At 46.7% G+C, this 11,274-nt stretch overlaps 1 pseudogene across 1 annotated transcript; it reads left to right on the top strand.

Annotated features, from left to right (window-relative positions):
* The first annotated feature begins 6,079 nt into the window (after nucleotides 1-6,079).
* Nucleotides 6,080-10,470, top strand: LOC144674688 (protein rapunzel pseudogene; annotated as a pseudogene). Its single transcript, XR_013574607.1, has 2 exons — nucleotides 6,080-6,219; nucleotides 7,856-10,470. The product of XR_013574607.1 is annotated as a protein rapunzel pseudogene (transcript).
* The last annotated feature ends 804 nt before the right edge of the window (nucleotides 10,471-11,274 follow it).

Consider the following 11,274-nt stretch of genomic DNA (forward strand, 5'->3'; position numbering starts at 1 on the left):
CCAGAACTGTCTCTACTCTCTGACCCCTGTACACAGAGCCCCAGAACTGTCTCTACTCTCTGACCCCTATCCACAGAGACCCAGAACTGTCTCTACTCTCTGACCCCTATCCACAGAGACCCAGAACTGTCTCTACTCTCTGACCCCTGTACACAGAGCCCCAGAACTGTCTCTACTCTCTGACCCCTATCCACACAGACCCAGAACTGTCTCTACTCTCTGACCCCTATCCACAGAGACCCAGAACTGTCTCTACTCTCTGACCCCTATCCACAGAGACCCAGAACTGTCTCTACTCTCTGACCCCTATCCACAGTGCCCCACAGCTGTCTCTACTCTCTGACCCCTATCCACAGAGACCCAGAACTGTCTCTACTCTCTGACCCCTATCCACAGAGACCCAGAACTGTCTCTACTCTCTGACCCCTATCCACAGAGACCCAGAACTGTCTCTACTCTCTGACCCCTATCCACAGTGCCCCACAGCTGTCTCTACTCTCTGACCCCTATCCACAGAGCCCAGAACTGTCTCTACTCTCTGACCTCTATCCACAGAGAACAAGAACTGTCTCTCCTCTCTGACCCCTATCCACACAGATCCAGAACTGTCTCTACTCTCTGACACCTATCCACACAGACCCAGAACTGTCTCTACTCTCTGACACCTATCCACACAGACCCAGAACTGTCTCTACTCTCTGACCCCTATCCACAGAGCCCCACAACTGTCTCGACTCTCTGACCCCTATCCACAGAGCCCAGAACTGTCTCTTCTCTCTGACTCCTGTCCACAGAGCCCCAGAACTGTCTCTACTCTCTGACCCCTGTACGCAGAGCCCCAGAACTGTCTCTACTCTCTGCCCTCTATCCACAGAGCCCAGATCTGTCTCTACTCTCTGACCTCTATCCACAGAGAACAAGAACTGTCTCTATTCTCTGAATCCTGTCTACAGAGACCCAGAACTGTCTCTACTCTCTGACCCCTTTCCACAGTGCCCCACAGCTGTCTCTACTCTCTGACCTCTATCCACAGAGCCCAGAACTGTCTCTACTCTCTTACCTCTATCCACAGAGAACAAGAGCTGTCTCTCCTCTCTGACCCCTATCCACACAGATCCAGAACTGTCTCTACTCTCTGACACCTATCCACACAGACCCAGAACTGTCTCTACTCTCTGACACCTATCCACACAGACCCAGAACTGTCTCTACTCTCTGACCCCTATCCACAGAGCCCCACAACTGTCTCGACTCTCTGACCCCTATCCACAGAGCCCAGAACTGTCTCTTCTCTCTGACTCCTGTCCACAGAGCCCCAGAACTGTCTCTACTCTCTGACCCCTGTACGCAGAGCCCCAGAACTGTCTCTACTCTCTGACCTCTATCCACAGAGCCCAGATCTGTCTCTACTCTCTGACCTCTATCCACAGAGAACAAGAACTGTCTCTATTCTCTGAATCCTGTCTACAGAGACCCAGAACTGTCTCTACTCTCTGACCCCTAACCACAGAGACACAGAACTGTCTCTACTCTCGGACCCCTGTCCACAGAGACCCAGAACTGTCTCTAGTCTCTGACCCCTATCCACAGAGCCCCAGAACTGTCTCTACTCTCTGACCCCTATCCACAGAGCCCCAGAACTGTCTCTACTCTCTGACTCCTATCCACAGAGACCCAGAACTGTCTCTACTCTCTGACCCCTATCCACAGTGCCCCACAGCTGTCTCTACTCTCTGACCCCTATCCACAGAGCCCAGAACTGTCTCTACTCTCTGACCTCTATCCACAGAGAACAAGAACTGTCTCTCCTCTCTGACCCCTATCCACACAGATCCAGAACTGTCTCTACTCTCTGACACCTATCCACACAGACCCAGAACTGTCTCTACTCTCTGACACCTATCCACACAGACCCAGAACTGTCTCTACTCTCTGACCCCTATCCACAGAGCCCCACAACTGTCTCGACTCTCTGACCCCTATCCACAGAGCCCAGAACTGTCTCTTCTCTCTGACTCCTGTCCACAGAGCCCCAGAACTGTCTCTCCTCTCTGACCCCTATCCACACAGATCCAGAACTGTCTCTACTCTCTGACACCTATCCACACAGACCCAGAACTGTCTCTACTCTCTGACACCTATCCACACAGACCCAGAACTGTCTCTACTCTCTGACCCCTATCCACAGAGCCCCACAACTGTCTCGACTCTCTGACCCCTATCCACAGAGCCCAGAACTGTCTCTTCTCTCTGACTCCTGTCCACAGAGCCCCAGAACTGTCTCTACTCTCTGACCCCTGTACGCAGAGCCCCAGAACTGTGCCTACTCTCTGACCCCTATCCACAGAGCCCCAGAACTGTCCCTACTCTCTGACCCCTATCCACAGAGCCCCAGAACTGTCTCTACTCTCTGACCCCTATCCACAGAGCCCCAGAACTGTCTCTACTCTCTGACTCCTATACACAGAGAACAAGAACTGTCTCTACTCTCTGACCCCTATCTACAGAGCCCCAGAACTGTCTCTACTCTCTGACTCCTGTCCACAGAGACTCAGTTTTCTCGCTCTCAAACTGAACTTGAAATTCTATCATGCTATGATCACTCTTCCCTAGAGGATCGTTTACTATGAGATCATTAATTAATCCCGTCTCATTACACAAAACCAAATCCAGAATAGTCTGGTCCCTTGTTGGTTCCAGAAGATATTGCTCCAAGAAACAATCTCTAATACACTCTATTAACTCTCCCTCGAGGCTACCCTTGCCAATTTGATTAGCCCAGTCCATATGCATATCAAAATTACCCACGATTATTGCCATGCCTTTCTTACATGCTCCTAGTATTTCCTGGTTTATACTGTGCCCTACTGCTGAACTACTGTTTGGGGACCTATAGATTACTCCCACTAGGGACTCCTTTCCCTTGCTATTTCTTATTTCTACCCAGACTGACTCTACGTCTTGCTCTCCAGTGCCTATATCATTCCTCACTATAGCACTGATCTCTTCCTTTACTAACAAAGCTAATCCACCTCCTTTTCTTTCCTGCCTATCCTTCCAAAACACTGAGTACCCTTGGATGTTCAAAACCCAAACCTGTTCTCCCTGTAACCACGTCCCAGTAATCGCCACCAAATCACACCTATTTATCTCTATTTGCACTGTTAACTCATTAGTTTTATTCTGAACGCTACCTGCATTCAGATACAAAGCCTTTAAGTTTGCCATATTATCAATTTTCCCTACACTTATATGATTTTTTGGTGCAATATGGCGTTCACACACACTGTCCGATCACACACTCTATCCGATCACACACACTGTCCGTTCACACACTCTGTCCGCTCACACACTCTGTCCGTTCACACACTCCATCCGCTCACACACTCTGTCCGTTCACACACTCTGTCCACTCACACACTCTGTCCGATCACACACTCTGTCCGTTCACACACTCTGTCCGCTCACACACTCTGTCCGTTCACACATTCTGTCCGTTCACACACTCTGTCCCTTGTCACTTTTTGGTAGCAATCAGCCTTGTCACTAACCTGCACTCTCACCCTCTCCTTAAACTTTGATTTTTTATATTTCTATGCAACTGAACCCTCCCCCCCACTATTTAGTTTAAAGCCCTATCTACAACCCTAGTTATGTGATTCGCCAGGACACTGGTCCCAGCCTGATTCAAGTGGAGCCTGTCCGAACGGAATATCTCCCTCTTTCCCCAGACTGGTGCCAATGTCCCATGAATTCCAACCCATTTCTCCCACACCAATCTTTGAGCCACGCATTTACCCCTTTAATCTTATTGACCCTGTGCCAATTAGCTTGTGGCTCAGGTAGTAATCCGGAGATTATTATCTTTTTGGTTCTGCTTTTTAATTTAGCCCCCAGCTGCTCGTATTCCCTCAGCAGAACCTCTTTCCTTGTTCTACCTATATCGTTGGTACCTACATGGACCATGAGAACTGGATCTTTCCCCTCCCACTCCAAGTTCCTCGAGTAACCAACTTTTGCTACAGGTGTGGTCACTGGGAACCACAATGGGCTTCCACATCATGCAGCTACAACACATCACCTGGCCCTGCATTGATGAAGAGGTATTGGATAAGATGGTTGCACCTAAAGTGGATAAGATCCCAGGGCCAGATGTGTGATTCTGTGCTTTATTCATTAGAGTTTAGAAGAGTGAGGGGTCATCTTTTTGAAATGTACAAAATTCTGAGGGGGCTTGACAGGGTAGATTTTGAGAAGGTGTTTCCACTTGTGGGGGAATCTCGATCTCACAGAATCACACAGTGCAGAAGAGGCCCTTCGGCCCATCGAGTCTGCACCGACACGTGAGAAACACCTGACCTACCTACCTAATCCCATTTACCAGCACTTGGCCCATAGCCTTGAATGTTATGATGTGCCAAGTGCTCATCCAGGTACTTTTTAAAGGATGTGAGGCAACCCGCCTCCACCACCCTCCCAGGCAGCACATTCCAGACCGTCACCACCCTCTGGGTAAAAAGGTTTCTCCTCACATCCCCTAAACCTCCTGCCCCTCACCTTGAACTTATGCCCCCTTGTGACTGACCCTTCAGCTAAGGGGAACAGCTGCTCCCTATACACCCTGTCCATGCCCCTCATAATCTTGTACACCTCGATCAGGTCACCCCTCAGTCTTCTCTGCTCCAACGAAAACAACCCAAGTCTATCCAACCTCTCTTCATAACTTAAATGTTTCATCCCAGGAAACATCCTGGTGAATCTCCTCTGCACCCCCTCCAGTGCAATCACATCCTTCCTATAATGTGGCGACCAGAACTGCACACAGTACTCCAGCTGTGGCCTCACCAAGGTTCTATACAACTCCAACATGACCTCCATACTTTTGTAATCTATGCCTCGATTGATAAAGGCAAGTGTCCCAAATGCCTTTTTTCACCACCCCACCAACGTGCCCCTCCGCCTTTAGGGATCTACGGATACACACGTCATGGTCCCTTTGTTCCTCAGAACTTCCTCGTGTCATGCTGTTCATTGAATACTTCCTTGTCAAATTACTCCTTCCAAAGTGTATCACCTCACACTTTTCAGTGTTAAATTCCATCTGCCACTTATCTGCTCATTTGACCATCCCGTCTATATCTTCCTGTAGCCCAAGACACTCAACCTCACTGTTAACCACCCGGCCAATCTTTGTGTCATCTGCAAACTTACTAATACTACACCCCACATAGTCATCTATGTCATTATATAAATGACGAATAATAGGGGACCCAGCACAGATCCCTGTGGTACACCACTCGACACTGGCTTCCAGCCACTAAAGCATCCTTCTGCCATCACCCTCTGCCTCCTACAACTAAGCAAATTTTGAATCCACCTTATCAAATTACCCTGTATCCCATGTGCATTTGCCTTCTTTATAAGTCTCCCATGTGGGACCTTGTCAAAGGCTTTGCTGAAATCCATATAAACTACATCAACTGCACTACCCTCATCTACAAAACTGGTCACCTCCTCAAAAAATTCAGTCAAGTTTGTGAGGCATGACCTCCCTCTGACAAAGCCATGCTGACTATCCCTGATCAAACCTTGTCTCTCCAAGTGGAGATAGATTCTCTCCTTCAGAATTTTCTCCAATAGGTTCCCTCCTAGGGGACATAGTTACAGGACAAGGGGACACTCATTTAAAACTGAGATGTGAAGGAATTTCTTCTCCCAGAGGGTAGTTAATGTCTGGAATTCTCTCCCCCAGAGAGTTGTGGATGCTAGATCTCTGAAAGTATTTAAAGAGGAGGTAGATAGATTTTTGAAATATCGGGGAGTTGAGGGCTATGAGGAGCTGGCACGAAAGGGGAGTTGAGGCCTGGGGCAGATCAGCCATGATCTTATTGAATGGCGGGGCAGGCTTGAGGGGCCGAATGGTCTAATTCCTGCTCCTATTTCTTATGTTATTATGCAAATACTACATTCTCAGTTTAACTGGTGTAAACACGGTTCATCGCTAACATGGCAGGAAACCACAAAGGCAGCTACAGCCAGTACCAGAGGACATTGCACACAGATAAGTTACTCAATTGACATCTGCCTGTATCGAAAAGATATAAAATGACCCTGATCTGTCTCTCTGCCCTTCAGTTAGTGGCTTAGACAGAAGATCCAACTGGGAGACTGTTCAAGAGAGAAGATCTCTCAAGCTCTACAGAGTTCTAAAAGGCACAGGTAGTATGTCTAATTATTTTTGAAATAATTCAGTAATTTGGTTTATCTACCTGTTATTGTGTTCACAATCAATTTCCCCCATATATCATTCTGGAATAGCATTTTTACATTATCAATCCCAATCCGATCTTGTAAAAGCTGTGACTCTCAGAAGCAAATGGGTTGGAGGGAGGAAATTCTAGGCTTCTGAAGCACATGGGGAAGACATTGGACCCAGAGATAAAAACAAAAAAGTACTGCGGATGCTGGAAATCCAAAACAAAAATAGAATTACCTGGAAAAACTCAGCAGGTCTGGCAGCTCACAATATTCTAAATGTGGTCTGACCAGAGCCTTATAAAGCCTCAGCAGCACATCCCTGCTTTTATATTCTAGTCCTCTCGAAATAAATGCCTACATTGCATTTGCCTTCCTAACTACCGACTCAACCTGCAAGTTAACCTTAAGAGAATCCTGGACTAGAACTCCCAAGTCCCTTTGCACTCCAGATTTCTGAATTCTCTCCCCATTTAGAAAATAGTCTATGCCTCTATTCTTCCTACCAAAGTGCATGACCTCACTCTTCCCCACGTTGTATTCCATCTGCCACTTCTTTGCCCATTCTCCTAACCTGTCCAGATCCTTCTGCAGCCTCCCCGCCTCCTCAATACTACCTGTCCCTCCACCTATCTTTGTATCATCTACAAATTTAGCCAGGATGCCCTCAGTTCCTTCATCGAGATCATTAATGTATAAAGTGAAAAGTTGTGGTCCCTACACTGACCCCTGCAGAACTCCACTAGTCACCGGCCGCCATCCTGAGAAGGACCCCCTTATCCCCACTCTCTGCCTCCTGCGAGACAGCCAATCTTCTATCCATGCTAGTACCTTGCCTCTAAAACCATGGGCTCTTATCTTACTGAGCAGCCTCCTGTGCGGCACCTTGTCAAAGGCCTTCTGGAAGTCCAAGTAGATAACATCCATTGGCTGTCCTTTGTCTAACCTAATCATTATCTCCTCAAAGAATTCTAACAGATTTGTCAGGCATGACCTCCCCTTGATGAAACCATGCTGACTTTGCCCTATTTTACAATGCAATTCCCAGCATTCTGAAATTTCAACCTTAATAATGGACTCTAAAATCTTACCAACGACCGAGGTCAGGCTAATCGGCCTGTAATTTCCCGTCTTTTGCCCCACTCCCTTCTTAAACAGGGGGGTTACATTAGCGATGACAGGTGATCTCATTCAAACATACAAAATGTTTACAGGGCTTGACAGGGGAGATGCAGGAAGGATGTTTCTCCTTGCTGGGGCGTCTAGGACCAGGGGACACAGAATCAGAATAAGGGGCAGGTCATTTAGGGCTGAGATGAGGAGGAATTTCTTCACTCAGGGGGTTATGAAACTTTGGAGTTCTCTGCCCCAGAGGCTGTGGAGGTTCAACCATTGAGTATGTTCAAGACAGGTATTGATAGATTTCTACATATTAAAAACATCAAGATGTAAGGGGATAAAGCAGGGAAATGGAGTTGAGATAGAAGAGCAGCCTTGATCTTATTGAATGGCGGAGTGGGCTCGAAGACAGAATGGTCTCCTCCTCCCACCCCTGATAAATTACAGAGTCACATATAAACTATGATAACTTTCCTTTCAGGGACGACTGAAGGAATTGACCATCGGAACACAGAGCTCTGATCCCCAGGATGTCTAAAACGGCAACAGATTCATTGGACGTGGCAAAAGCCAGCACTGAGGTTGTGGGTGCAATTGTTCAAGTGAAAAATGCTATGTCGGTAGTTGAGAGTTTGGAAAAGCTAGCCTCTGCAGCCGGAATAGTGGGTGCTATTTTTGGGTTAGCGGCAGCAATTGTTAAACTTGCTCTGGGCAATGTGGAGAGTGAGGAGATGAGATACATGAAGGAACAGTTCCAGATAGTCAGGAACAAGCTCGATGTCATTTCAGATCAGATTAAAGAAGTGCTTCAGGCAATAGAGCAAAGTACAGTCAATAATCAATATTTCCCCATTGAAGAGAACCTGAAAAACCAGTTCAGGAAGTACATGGACATCCTGAACGCAGCACCAGAGTTCCGAGAGAAAGAGAAAGGAGAGTTTCTCACACACTTCGATGCGACTACAGGTGACCAGAACCTCCACACTCTCTTTGATGCTTTGATGCGAGATTCTACCATCTTTGGCAAACCCATCCTGGAAACGGCCATGGGATATGACCAGAGGAATCGGCGTCTCATGGAAGGTCTCTGCTCCCGTCTGAAGGGGCTCTTCTGTGTTGGCCTGATTGCCCTGATGGGTCATGCGGCCATCACTGGGAATGATGTAGAAGCATTAAAGACAGAATGGAATGGAAAATTGGCTGAAGTTGACAGTAAAATGAAATCCATGATAGATCAATGCATAAATGAGTTTGAGGATCAGGCAAAAATAGATATTGAAAAAATGACAAAAGATAAAGGTGGAAGGGAGAATTCTGACTGTGCGAGTTACTTAAGAGAGAGCTTGGTGAAGAAATATGACTGGATTAACTGGTCTGTGCGGGTCTATAATCCTGTTGGTGGATTCGACAATCACTGTGTCGTTGGTCCTAATCAGTTGAATTTTTTCAGGCTGAATGGTGTTAATGTTGTTGTCACCTATGCCATTGATCCAAAACCAATTGATAAAGGGCAAATAAGGCAGTTAATGGAGGGGAAAAATGGCTGGCAGGATGCAAGAGAAGTCGCTGTACATGTGTATAATAACCTTCCCTCTGGGCATGCTGTACACACAGTGAGACGCCTCAAGGGGCTTTGGGGTTCCTGGAATTTTCCTGAAAATTGTCATTTTTGGGAAAATTATAGTGGAGTCACCCTCTGTGTCCATTCCATATAAACCTCCTCCTGACCTTGCCAGATACTCTTCCCCTGAGTCAATGCTGCTGTTCTCAGGGGATGTCTGTTTTTTTTGACTAGAATTTGAATAGAAAACGCAATCATTATTCACCATCCTATTCTACTTGTAACAAATTAACCCTGAAAATTATTGTGATTCTGATAGTGAACCTACCTTCACTGAAAGCTAAGCAACCAATGACATCCAATCAGAAAGCAGGTCAGCCTTGTCCACTAGAAGTTACTGTTGGGTCCTGTGGTGGGAGAGGGAGGTGGGTCCCGTGTGAGGGGCTGTGTGAACTGAGGAGACAAAGGAGGTTAGATGTGGAATCAATGGACAGACAGAGACCACTACACACAATCCCACATGAACCACCTCGATGGGGACTCGGGGATTATTCTCAATGACAGATGTGCATCATCATCATCATCACCGTTAGCTCTGACTCAAATGACATCCACCCAGGGTCGTGAATTTCTGCCATGGGTCTTCTTGTAGCTTAGCCTGATTCGCGACCCACAGATCCTTGGACACATGAGGCAGGATGTCCCATGAGGTAGTGGGATCCAGGGTGCAGGATTTGTTTCCTTATCTTTCCATCATTAAGATTAGATTTGGACTCAAAGCATGATGCAACTTGATGGTGGTGATGTCAAATGCTCCGTACACGAAGACTTATATTGATTTGTGGGAGTCTTTGTGATCAGTTTAGTTTTGCAATGGAGGCAACTGAGGTTAGAGAGTTTTCCATAGAGCCGGTATTTAACACTCACACCTGAGGGAAGTTCACCTTCGATGAGGTGAGTCGCTGCTGTCAGATAGATTAGAAATGGTTTGTGGGTTATCACACAGCCTTGTTTAACAGTGGCCCAGGTGTTAAAGGTGACTGTTTCATATCTCCCATGCAAGACAGTTGCAGTCATATAATCATGAAGCAATTGCAGGATTGTGATGAAGATTCTTAGACATCCAGATCTTTGGAGTACAATCTACAGAACCTCGTGATTTACTGAGTCAAATGCAATGAAGAGCTCCTGGTGCAGCTCTGAAGGTTTTTCTGGGATTTGTCTGCGACTCTCTGTACAATTATACAAGACACTGTCTTATGTTTGTGTTAGCAATGAAAATGGATTGCAATAACTCCCGAGTCCAATGATGGTTTCTGTTCAGCGGACCCTGTAATAATCTGATTTCTCTCACCTAGTCTGTAATGTTGAAAGACCCTCTGTCATGGGGACACTCACTGTGTTACACGCTGATTTCTTGTATGCTTTCAGTTTAATTGTTGCAATCACTGGGTTTCGCTTTCAGTGATTGGAATTATTGAAATAACATTCACTCTGTTCATTACAGTCTGCTGAATAAACTCAGTGGGATAACAGGTTCTGACTGTCTGGAATTATTACTAAACTCCATGATATACATTCTTAGCTATCTCTTCAACCACACACTGTGAGGGTGAGGTAGAGGGATGGCTTTAATCCAGGTGATACTGGTCTTACTCATCAGATGGAGAGCTGGTGTGAACCACGCAATGCCTCAGTTGGGGACGGCCCGTGCATTAAGTACCAATCAGGCACTTGCTGTCCCTGTATACCAGCTTTTTGTTATCCATGTGCCAGGACACCCAGATCCCTCTGTACCTCAGAGTTCTACAATCTCTCCCCACTGAAATAATCTGCTGCTTTTTCATTCTTCCTGCCAAAGTGGACAGGCTCCTTCTGCCAAATTTTTGCATACATTTTTAAAATATCATTCACGGGATGTGGGCTTCGCTGGCTGGGCCAGCATTTATTGCCCATCCCCAGGTACCCTTGAGAAGGTGGTGGTGAGCTTCCTTCTTGAGCAGTTGTAGTCCATGTGGTTTACGTACACGCACAGTGCTGTTAGGGGGGGAGTTCCAGGATTTTGACCCAGCGACAGTGAAGGAACGGCGATATATTTCCAAGTCTGGATGGTGAGTGATTTGGAGGGGAACTTCCAGGTGGTGGTGTTCCCATCTATCTGCTGCCCTTGTCCTTCTAGATGGTAGCGGTCATAGGTTTGAAAGGTGCTGTCTAAGGAGCCTTTGTGAATTCCTGCAGTTCATCTTGTAGATGGTACACACACTGCTACTACTGTGTGTCGGTGGTGGAGGGAGTGAATGTTTGTGGATGTGGAGCCAATCAAGTGGCTGCTTTGTCCT

This window comes from Cetorhinus maximus, chromosome 3 (assembly GCF_964194155.1).
Source record: "Cetorhinus maximus chromosome 3, sCetMax3.hap1.1, whole genome shotgun sequence".
NCBI lineage: Eukaryota > Metazoa > Chordata > Chondrichthyes > Lamniformes > Cetorhinidae > Cetorhinus > Cetorhinus maximus.